Below are 11,853 nucleotides of genomic sequence, written 5' to 3'. Positions count from 1 at the left end.
GGTTGAATCTCGAAGCACCCACTTTCGGCTACGTTGTGACCACTCGTATTTCAGTATTTCGTAAGAGAAAATAAACTACCATCAATCTAAATTCATCCAGTCATTAGCTTGAACAATTTCAAAATATATTCAAACTTTTTTGCCATTAAAAAACATCCACTCATAGCCTCATCAAACAAATTCTCTCTGTCCTTTTTTCACTCAAATTGCATTTTAGAAAAGCGAGCTAAGTTTCCTTGCTTGTCGAATGATCTTAATACCCGACTCGGTAAATGGCGGCGAGCTGGTAGAAACGTTGGTACGCCGGCCGAAATGCTTAGCGGTAGTTCGTCTGTCTTTACGTTTTGAGTTCAAATTCCGCCGAGGTCGACTTTGCCTTTCCTCTTTTCGGGGTCGATAAATTAAGTACTAGTTTCGGGTCTTGTGCCTAGAGTAGAAAAGAATACTTGACTCGGTAATAATAACAAAGCAAGTAGCAGTGGTGACAGCAAGTAGCAGTAGTAATAGTTGTTGCAGCAGCAGCTTTGTGACAGACGGATAAAAATCCACAGTATCGAACTGAAAATCCTAAGATTTTTTTATCAATGATGTTATTAAACAACTCTATAACTGACAAATTATTATTGCATAACTGGAGTTGCAATATTTTTCTAACTCTAAAAATACGAGATAGTTATATAAATTCTGAACAACGTAGATAACATATGTTGAAGTAGCCAACCAACGCGAAAACAGAAAAATAGAGTATGTGAGACTAACATCATAACAGTTACGGTGGAACAATAGGAAAGTGAAAGTGGGGAGAAAAGCGTGAGCCATGAGTTGTCACATATTTTGGCGTGAAACATTTCAAATTTTGTCACATAACAGATTTATTTCCTGATTTACGTAATCGTAAAATTATAGATTTCTTGTTCGGAAGTTTTATTTTAATTTTTCGACTGCATTTTTCAACTGGTGTAAGAGGATGGTGGCTAGATGAAGTTTTAGAAAATTCGAAGAAGAAATGCACAATGCGGAACTGACAAAGAGTGGCCCTCATTACAGGACCTAGAGTGCCGAATGCCTTCTTCGACGATGTCCGGATAAAAGATAGGGCCTTCGAGTCCGACAATTTTATGATTATATGTCTGCTTATTAAAGGTGGATCCGGAGCTAAACCCCATCCATAACATCAGCTGCAGCATTAATTTTACAGATCTCTGTAAGAGGAACGATAATGAAGATACTGTAGCTATGTTATGCTAAAATATTGAATAATTAACAAGAGAAATAATTATCTTTAACATTGTTTATCAATAAACAATTTTAATATGCATTATGTACAGTTTGTTATATTATGTGTATGAATTATGTAGTAATGATTTGTCAAAAGAGAAGAGCTGCAATATTTCGTTTAAATTAGAACATAGTTAACGTTTACAACAGAAATAATTACTTGGGGAGAAGGTTGAAAGAAGAAAATTATCTTATTAAAGATGGATCTTGAAACTGTCGTGAGTAGGGATTGGTCACCATAGTCGTGGATTGTGATGTTGTATGTGTATGATGTTGTATTGCTGAAGACCATCGCCGTGCAGACTAGCTGGCTGCGTGCATATTAAATGAAGCAACTTGCGAACTTTTAAAATACTTATTGCTGGGTATAATTTACTGTGTTGGGTGTTTGGAAAAGAATGATGCTATAAAAGAATTATAATATAACTATCGACTCGGAGGAGAGAACCACACTGCGTTTTATAGAAAGCAGGTTGTTGTACCTCGTATGTGAGTGCCCGATGTCGTTTCTTTCAGGAGATGATATATCAGGGTGCCCGAGGTGGCCTGGTCTTGGTGGTCTGCCCTCTGTGAGAGCCCAAGGTGGTTTATGCGAATGCTCAGGGTCATCTGGTCTTACTGATCAGTTGAAGCCGTCTGGCTGAACTAGGCGCCAAACGGTTTCTAGATGGGGAAAATAAGGCGGATTTTAAATTATTCAAGGAGCCATATCACGCCACAGCTTCACGCTGATTGGTCATTTTATAGATCAATCACATGGAACTGTTGTGGCTCACTCGTGGTGGCTAACTAAATATCGTTCAGTTAGGATTCGAATCCCTACAAAATGAATGGCCTCCAACAGCGATAAGAAAGAATCGCTCGCTCGAAAGAATTGAATTCCAAAGATTTTTATAATCTCAGCAAGACGTTCTAGAATCTTCCATAAGGTCCTTAAGCTCTAAAATTAAACTTATTTTCTACTTGACTATCACCATTTATCACCAACTATCACAAAATGATGACACAGATGAACGACTAGATCTTACCAAATGTAGTGTTATTATTCATCTGCAGCAATTATTTGTAGTCAATATCACTAATTATAGTAAGGCAGCTGCATTTCGTCTATCCTTACGTTCTGAGTTCAAATTCCGCCGCGGTCGATTTTGCCTTTCATCCCTTTCAGAGTCGGTAAAGTAAGTACCAGTAGAGCACTGGGATCGATGTAATTGATTTACCCACTTGCCCGAATTTGCTGGCCTTGTGCCAAAATTTGGAACCAATATAACTAATTATAGTAACGGGGGCGCTGGCAAAATCGTTAGCAGCATTTCGTCCGTCTATACGTTCTGAGTTTTGAATTATAGTAGTGTTAGTCGCAAGTAGTTTGGGTTTTCAAACTTAAACATTTTAGGTTCGAAATTGAGGAAGTAAAACAATCGAAACTATATAGTACAAAATAAGTTATTTGGCAGTACCATTTCCACCAGCTCACTTCCCTCTGTGGAGCAAATAATAATAGAAAATACTTTTAGTTTGATTTTTACATTTCTTTTGTGAGTCAACGATAACTAACAGCGGTTAGATATGAATAAAAACTGCAAGAGAGCAAAATTAATGTTTGAACAATAAATTTCTGTTACACATTGAAATAAAGCTATGATTTGAAAATAGTTTGTTTAGAAATTAATGTATTTAAAGGGTGACCGAAAATAAAAATAAAAAAAACAGTGAAAATTAAAGTCACAGCAAAAAGGTATAATTCTGGCTAAAAAATGTTGAGGGCAAAACGTTTCATTTCATTTAGATACTATGAATAATAGTCAAAATAATTAAACAAATAATGTTTCAAGTCATTTATTAACTGGCAATACACGACTTGTACACAATGGCAACGATTTATTTAACAGCAATACACGTATGTGACAAAAATCACGTTTAATTCAATGTCTTAAATAAAACAATGGAACAGAAGAAAAGACTTTTAACTAGTTATTTATTGAAGCTTTTCTGCAATATCTTGTCTGTAACTTTTTATCCTGTGACTTTTTTTCCTGGATTCGTTTAAAGAAGACTGTTTAAAAAGAAATGCTGCATGATTTAATTCTTTTTGTTTTTTCTATGCCAAGAAAGAACGTCTATGCTGTCTGTTAGAAGTAGCAGCCAATTCATCCATAGATTAACCCCGGCCCAGTAACTTAGTAAAATTCTTTTTAAAAAAAAAGGGAAGAGCACAATGGATAAGGGAGGCATAAAAAGTTGGGATGGTCAAGGCCGAAACACCTTCGATCATAAGTTAGTTTGGTGCCAGATAACATGTTAGACAACAATTACGATGACAAGTGTTGTTTTGGATTTTGTAGCAAGTGCATTCATGTTTTCTCACCGAAACAGCGTGAAATGCATGAGCATATGTACGAGTAATGTGTGTTTTTTTTTGTATGTGCGTGTGTTCGGGAACGTTTTAATACATATATATGCTTCTTTATTTATTTTTTTTTCTGTTACATCGATTTTAAGTTGAATTACTCCACATAAAGTTTTTCATGATAATGTTGATCTGCACCAATAAAATAATGACGTAAGAATTTATATATTAACAGATATTATGTTGATACGTGAAATATCAACTTTGTGATATTTCAATTCCATTATTTACAGTTTGATGAATTACTAGAATAAGAATGAGGTAGAGAGTGGAGGATGTATGTGTGTATGTCTCTGCATAAATGAGTCTGTATCTGTTTGTGTGTGTTGTGTATACAAGGAAGAGAGAGAGAGTAACAAACAGACAGAGTATAGTTAGATCAAAATATATTAAAAAATTGTCATCATTATCAATGTTAATTATACCGCGTAACTTGTACGGCGCACCGTGCACGATTCGGCAGTCGTTCAGGCTCGAATGACATGCCTACCCCGCGAGGAAATGCTTCTTCCAGTTCGATATCAAAAATTTGTGGAGATGCCTACATTTTGTAAAAGTTTCTCATCGGGGGTTTCGAAAGTCGATACTGTTCTTTGATTTTATAAATGTGTGTGTTCTTTCAACTATACAGAGCTTGCACCTTTTAAACTTATTGATATATGGTCTGGATCTTTCTACGATACTCCGTTTGATAGTGTGTTATATTGCTACTCTTCAGGTCCCAGATGTTTATCTATCAAGGTTAGACATTTTGCCTGCGTTAGGAGAAAGGAGAAGCGAATCATATAACTTTTCTAGGTTAATTTTTTAGTCTTGGTTCTTGTTTGGGACAAAGAGTAGGCTATCTTCTCATTAAAACTACTATCAGTTAAAGCGCCGTTATAGTAGGTGGGGCTATCTTATCAAAAATTTCCTTAGAGGAAGAGGGTCAGAGATCCTATTACCAATATCAGCTATAAGGTTTTTAAAGACGGTATGGGGTTGTAAGATTGGGTATGTACCTTAAGTCTTTCGTGTGATTTATAGAAGGAATTATAAATGTTTAAGTATAAGTCGAAGGAATAGCTACTGCTGCTACCTCTAGGTGTACAGGTACTTGATTATGCAACTGTTTCCCTGCATTATGAGATCTAGTTGTGTTTCCTCAGTTGATATGTAAATATTGTCTCCGTAAGTTTAAAATCCTCGGCTTCAGAAAGATCCTCTCTGTCTGTTGTGTCCTGAATTTAGTAGTAGTCACTGAGCTTATCAGAGTGTGTTGTTGCTGAATGGCCGTTGGCAAGCTTCTTTGAATGTGTAGATGTAGTGGGATGGTGATTCTGGTACTGTTAAAGTGGTTACCGTTTTAAAGGGATTGGTATTTCATTTCTTTGTACTGCTGATTTGTTCTTCATGGCTGGTTACACATGCGATTGCCCCTAGCTGACCCTTAAGATTCAACGCTCGGACACTTGGAGAGCTACGTTACGTGGAAACAATTGGAATGATTGGAAAATAAATGCCCGCCTGTACCCCTTCTTGTTGACTCCAATTTTTTCAGTTATATATATGTACGCACACACGTATACTACCGACAGACAAACACACTCGCGTCACCGCAGGCACACTCATGCATATATATACACACACACGCATGCACATACACACACACACACACACACATATATATATAGATATATAATATTATTTATTTAAAGATCACAATACATGTATTAAAGCGCTACTAATAGTTTCATATGTTGAGAAAACTCAAACATATTCTTCCATCGCAAACCACATATCATAACGAATTAAGAAGATTGAATAATAGAAGACACACGAAAAAACTGAGAAGGTAGCATATAGAAAACGCAGAAAGTAAACAACGGAAAACGAAAACACAAAACCTAAAATGTAAAAAATAAAAAGTAATAAGGTAAAAGAGTTATCCTCCTTAGACCTTAAATGATAAAGCTAGAAAGATATCAAATCAGTAAGAAATAGACGGAATTCTCTAATTCATTAAATTATATTTATACATATGCATGCAACCACTGAAAATTTCTGACCATGAGTTCAATAGAGAGTTAGGAATCTTAGATCGGAACAGGATCTGCTCTCTTTCAGCCAAACAAAGCCTACATTTATTTGATCCATTCACATAAGGCATGGATTTTTCAATTACTTTCTATTTGATCAAACTGGATCTATTATTGATATTTTGATTATTACTAGAGGGATTATATATTAATTTATCTTTGAAGCCACTATGTGTAGCGTTTCGTTATCTTTCAAAGTCCACACGTAGCTAGCCAGTTTAGTAGCTTTACTTTTGTCCCTATGTCAGAAGGAGGCTATGTGATTGGCATTGCGATTTTTAAATTCACCTTCACATAATCCAATATAGGCCTTCTTATCAGCCGAATTATTATTTAGGGTTGCAGTAACTTCTGCCTCATATATGATTGATTTAATCATACATCGTTGATCAAGTGGACAGGACCCTGGGTCGCGACAGTTGCAACTGGATTTAAGATCTTGATATCGACCACGTGTAATGATACTCATCATATTGGGGTAGCAGCTATATGATAATTTCACAGAACGCCTATTGAATATTTTCCTGTATCTGTGAGTTGCTGGAAAGTGTTTGTGTAGGAGAGACAGAAATATTTTACCTATGTTAGTTTTTATATTAAGGGAAAAGGGAGGGGCGAACTAAATAATTTTCCTTCGCATATTTTTAGGTTTCTTATTATTATTCTGATAAATACTAGTATGGTTATGTATTACTTTATCTTTGATACTACTAGATCTATTATTAATATTTTGATGATTATTAGAGGAATTATATATTGATTTATCTTTGAAGCCACTATGTGTAGTGTCATATTCAGATCTTCCAAGAACAAAACTATCTCGGTGACACAGGATGGAGGAGATCCTTTCAAAATTAAAGGATACCGAGCTTCTGTTTTTGAAGGGCCCCAGAAAAGTCAATGGTCCCTACTAAGTCCTCTGGAACCACTGTCATATTGGCCCTGACCACACACACCATTGACCAACTTAAACTAAACCCTGAACAAAAACGAAATAACATGACACAATAATTAGCGTTTGTAAATGAGCTACTTGTAATGCATTGTATTTTTCAAAAGTATTATTGATGTTTATTATAGTTTTAAAATTTCATTTATATGACACTATAAACCTGATGCAACCATTGCCGAATGAAACAAGATAATTTAACATGAGTAGAACTAGCAGATCGTTTTGTAAATTCTAACAGCAAAACAGTTGCAACACTTCAGAAAGTTCAGATTTTAAATAATTGGAAAATTGCTATTCCACACTGACAAAAAATACGCAACAACCGTACACGAGAAAATTGTATGCACATACAGTTTTTTTTTTCTCTGGTGCACAGTTGCACTATATAGCTATTTTCCAATTACTTTAAGTCTGAACTTTTTAAGCGCTAAAACCCAAAACCAGAGGTGAATAGGAATGCTGTAATTGCATCACAATCAAAAATTGCAAAAGATAAAAGGAAAATATATTGCTGACTGCGAAGCTGTAACAGGTGGAAAATATATGTCTAACTGAAAAGTTTCTCTATAAGCAATCAAAACACAGAGAAAATGGCGTATCATATAAAAAAAAGATTCTGATCCAAATGAAATTTTGAAACTACAGTAATCACTCGCCATATCACGGTTCACCTATCGCGCACTCAGTACATCACGATTTTTTCTGGCTAATATATGTAAATTTATATCGCGGACTCCTCAATATATCCGGGTTTCTGCGGCCGATAGGTATGTATATTTTTTTAGATTTTAATTATTTCTGTAGGAGGTTTTGGAACGTAACACCCGCGATAGTCGAGGGATTACTGTATAATAAGCATTAAAAATACTTTTGAAAAATACAATGTATAACAAAAAGTAACTCATTTATAAGCGTTAATTGTTAAGCCATGTTATTTCATTTTTGTTCAGGGTTTAGTTTATTCTGAATTACCAAATTTCTCTTGGAAGACCTGAATGTGACACTACACAATTCCATTACAGGATTTCTTAAAATAATAAAATGACAGACAGAGAACACCACTGGAAAATACGAAAACTAAAAGAATCAGCACATATGCTAGGACACAACAACCTCCTAAGCAGACTGAGTGTAGATATGAATAGCATGTGGGAACCGGTATTAAGGAAGGATAGGAAAATATTAGATTTATAAGCCTTAAAATTCACTCCATAATTGTCCACGTAGTGGTTAAGAGCTACTAACGCCAAGATTCCGAGTTCGATTCCAAGCAGTGACCTAAATCCTCATGATAATAATAATATCGAAAGTTCCCCAAGACACCTGAAGAAGGATGGAGAGTATATCAGCTGAAGCGTTGTGCTAACAACAAACAAGATGAGGACAAATATCCGTCGAATGTAAATAATGTACATAATTCCTCATCTCTTAAATATAGAACAGAATTTCTTAAGTTGATGAAATTGATGAAATTCCCGAAATTCCTCCAGCGTTGATAATTAGTTGGAAAATTAGTTTCTTGTTCTGGTTTGAATATGTTTTCAGTTTAACAACCATCTTCTGTATAAACATTACAAAATACAACAGGCTGCCCTCTAAACTTCAGTGCAAATTTTCCGCTTTATATGGAATGGTAACTGATATTGGTAACCCATTTTGCTATCTTGTAGGACCATAGCCAAAAATGTTGTAGATCACTTGCTCTCTCTCTCTCTCCCTCTCTCTCTCTCTCAGATTTTAATGAAACTGAACAACTTTAGGTTAATGCCTGCAGAAAATATCACAGACAGAGACGAGTCAGCGAGAAAGCACGTATGAGATCGCTCCAGCAAGTTGAGTTATGATCATAGATCTGCTCGGTTTGACCTGCAACTATACAACAACGTGGACGGAAAGGAGAATCGGTGTGGTTCGAATACTTGCAACACAGTAACTTCAAGGTATTTTAAACAGTATGAATTTTAAACGTACCCCTCGTAAGAATTATAAAAGAAGGAAATAGCTTAATCAACAATTTAAAGCGAAGATGAAATATCATATGTCAAGCAAAACATTCTGAATATATTTACAATACAACTGAAAAAAACGGACATACATATGGCAACATCATCTTGAAAGTTTGCCAGTATTTTCAGAGAAGAGTTAAAATATTACCATGTCTCCTGTAGGTACATGATATTTCGTTATGCAACTATAATATACTACAAATTATATTAAACGCTTTTATAAGTCAATACTGTGTTCTACCGTGGTAGAAGTGCTATTATATCACTTGTTAAAGTTATCTCCACAGATTTTCCATAGAAATTATTGCCAGCACTGATTTGTTACGACGTTTCGTATCCGAGTACGCCTAATATAAACAACAATGAGATGAGATCGAGAATGAAAATTGGGTAGTGGGTGTACATTCCATATTTCAAGAATTTTTGTTCCTTCATTAGCACCCATCCAACCCATTAACCATCCACAAACTCATTGATTAAATTAGCGTTTAGCTATTGGAATTTCATTCAGAAAGTTCTGTTTTTCGCCAGTATTACTACATGATGGTTATTAATCATGCCAGGAATTTCAAGACAACTATAGGCGATGTTATTCCTTCTGTCTCAGACAAAATTTCCAATTGGCTGAGAAATGTTTATGTCATATGAATTCTTTATTGATTGTTGTATATTCTTAGATTCGAGGATCAAAGAGCAAAGCAATTATCTTTTTCAAATGCTGGACGTTATGAACTGTACGCTTATGTTTATTTAGAATGAGTGGAAACTAGTCCTTTCATGTGCTTTTAAATAAAAAAAAAAAGAAAGTCTTTGAGCATAGCAGCAGGCAAACGATATAAATAGTGGAACAGAATTTGTGTTGAAATAGAGAATATTTATAGAGAAAATTATGCCCTCTGGAGGTCCAGATATTGAGTTGATTTTGGTGAAGCATTATCTTGAACTGACCACAAGCATCAGATACCTGATACAAAAATGTACTGTTCGAAATAACCTGATTAGATCAGTAACTTTAAAAACCTATTTCATAAATAATCAAAAATTGAAGTGTTTGGAAAATCTCAAGTTATTGTATGCTATACATAGCTTTTAAAAATTGTACAGTTTCTGAGATTAATACATCTCTGTAATATAAATATAGAGAAGCTTTATTCAATAATGCAAGGTCTGTAAAGAATGGAAAGCAATAAGTTAATAAATGCATCTAGGAAAGACATACTTTTAATAATGTTCAACTCCAGAGAAACAATCTATAACGAATAATCGATGACTGCTAACAGAGAAAAAAAGAAACGTTTTTAAAAAAATGACGCTGTGCGTCTGAGAGAAGGAGGCTGAGACAAACTGAGGAAGTAAGATTAGGAAAATACTTGGTAACTGTGTTGTTAACTTCATCTTTACATATAATACTATTAGAGTCAATAAAATTAAGTACCAGTCATGTAATGGTATCGATTCAATCCATTAGGCCTTTTGCACTTCGAATGTTAGCTTTGGTTCTACAATGAAAGACACTATTATTATTATTGTTGTTATTTATTATTATTCTTGTTATTATTATTAGCAGTATTGTTGTTACTATTATTACTCTTCTACTCTTTTACTAGTTTCAGTCATTTGACTGCGGCCATGCTGGAGCACCGCCTTTTGTCGAGCAAATCGACCCCCAGGACTTATTCTTTGTAAGCCTTGTACTTATTCTATCGGTCTCTTTTTTGCCGAACCGCTAATGTTACGGAGACGTAAGCACACCAGCATCGGTTGTCAAGCGATGGGGGGGGGGAGACACAAACACACATACATATATATATACATATATACGACGGGCTTCTTTCAGTTTCCCTCTACCAAATCCACTTACAAGACTTTGGTCGGCCCGAGGCTATAGTAGAAGAGACTTGCCCAAGGTGCCACGCAGTGGGACTGAACCCGGAACCATGTGGTTGGTAAGCAAGCTACTTACCACACAGCCACTTATTATTGTTATTATTATTATTATTATTATTATTATTATCATCATCATCATTATTATTAAGACGGTGAGCTGGCAGAATCGTTAGCACGCCAGACGAAATATTTAACGGTATTTCGTTTATCTTCATGTTTGAGTTCGAATTCTGCCGAGGTCGACTTTGCCTTTCACACTTTCGGGGTCGATAAATTTAAGTATCAGTGAAACACTAGGGTCTATACAATCGACTAGTCCCTTCCCACAAAATTTCAGGCCTTGTGCCTATAGTAGAAAAGATTATTGTTATTATTAAGGCGGCGAGCTCGCAGAATCGTTAGCACGCTAGGCAAAATGCTTAGTGGTATTTCGTCTGTCTTTACGTTCTGAGTTCAAATTCCGCCAAGGTCCAATTTACTTTTCATCCTTTCAGGGTCGATAAAATAACTACCAGTTGAACACTGGGATCGATGTAATCGACTTATTATTGATGAGTGAGAGAGCAGCGCATGCCATCAAAGTGACACTAGGGTACAAATATACGAAGCCCAGTATACCCATCATGAGTACCTGTCTGATAAGGGTACACCAGACTCATGCATCACAACCATATGTGCGTGACATGGTGATCTCATATCAGGTGGGGCCTAGTTAGAATTTTCTTCAGGTCGAGTAACCCATCCCGCTCAAAAGGTCCCTGAATAAGGTTTGTTTAAGGATGATGAACAAAACACCCGTGTTTCCAGAGGTGAATTATTTAAACCCCAAAGAATTCCTCTCAGTACATGGCTATGATGCTCCCCCACTACATCTGATCGTGATCAGAGATGCACATTTTGTCAGCCACGAAGGGACATGCTCAACTGGTTAAGGTCAAACAACTGACAAGCAAGTCTGTTGTATTGAGTAGAATATTTGCTGTAGCCCATCTTTTATACCAAGACCATGAACAGGTTAACGCTTCTAATCAGTTATGATCAGAAGCCATGAAAACCGTACAAGTTACTGCATCTGGCCATTTATTATCATCATCATCATCATTATTATTATTATTATTATTATTATTAAGGCAACGAGCTAAGAGAATCGTTAGCACGCCGGGCTTAGCGGCATTTCGTCTGTCTTTACGTTCTGAGTTCAAATGCCAGCGGGGTCGACTTTGCCATTAATCCTTCGGGGTC

Source organism: Octopus bimaculoides, chromosome 2, assembly GCF_001194135.2.
Source record: "Octopus bimaculoides isolate UCB-OBI-ISO-001 chromosome 2, ASM119413v2, whole genome shotgun sequence".
Taxonomy (NCBI): domain Eukaryota; kingdom Metazoa; phylum Mollusca; class Cephalopoda; order Octopoda; family Octopodidae; genus Octopus; species Octopus bimaculoides.
Note: the sequence above shows the minus strand (reverse complement) of the source record.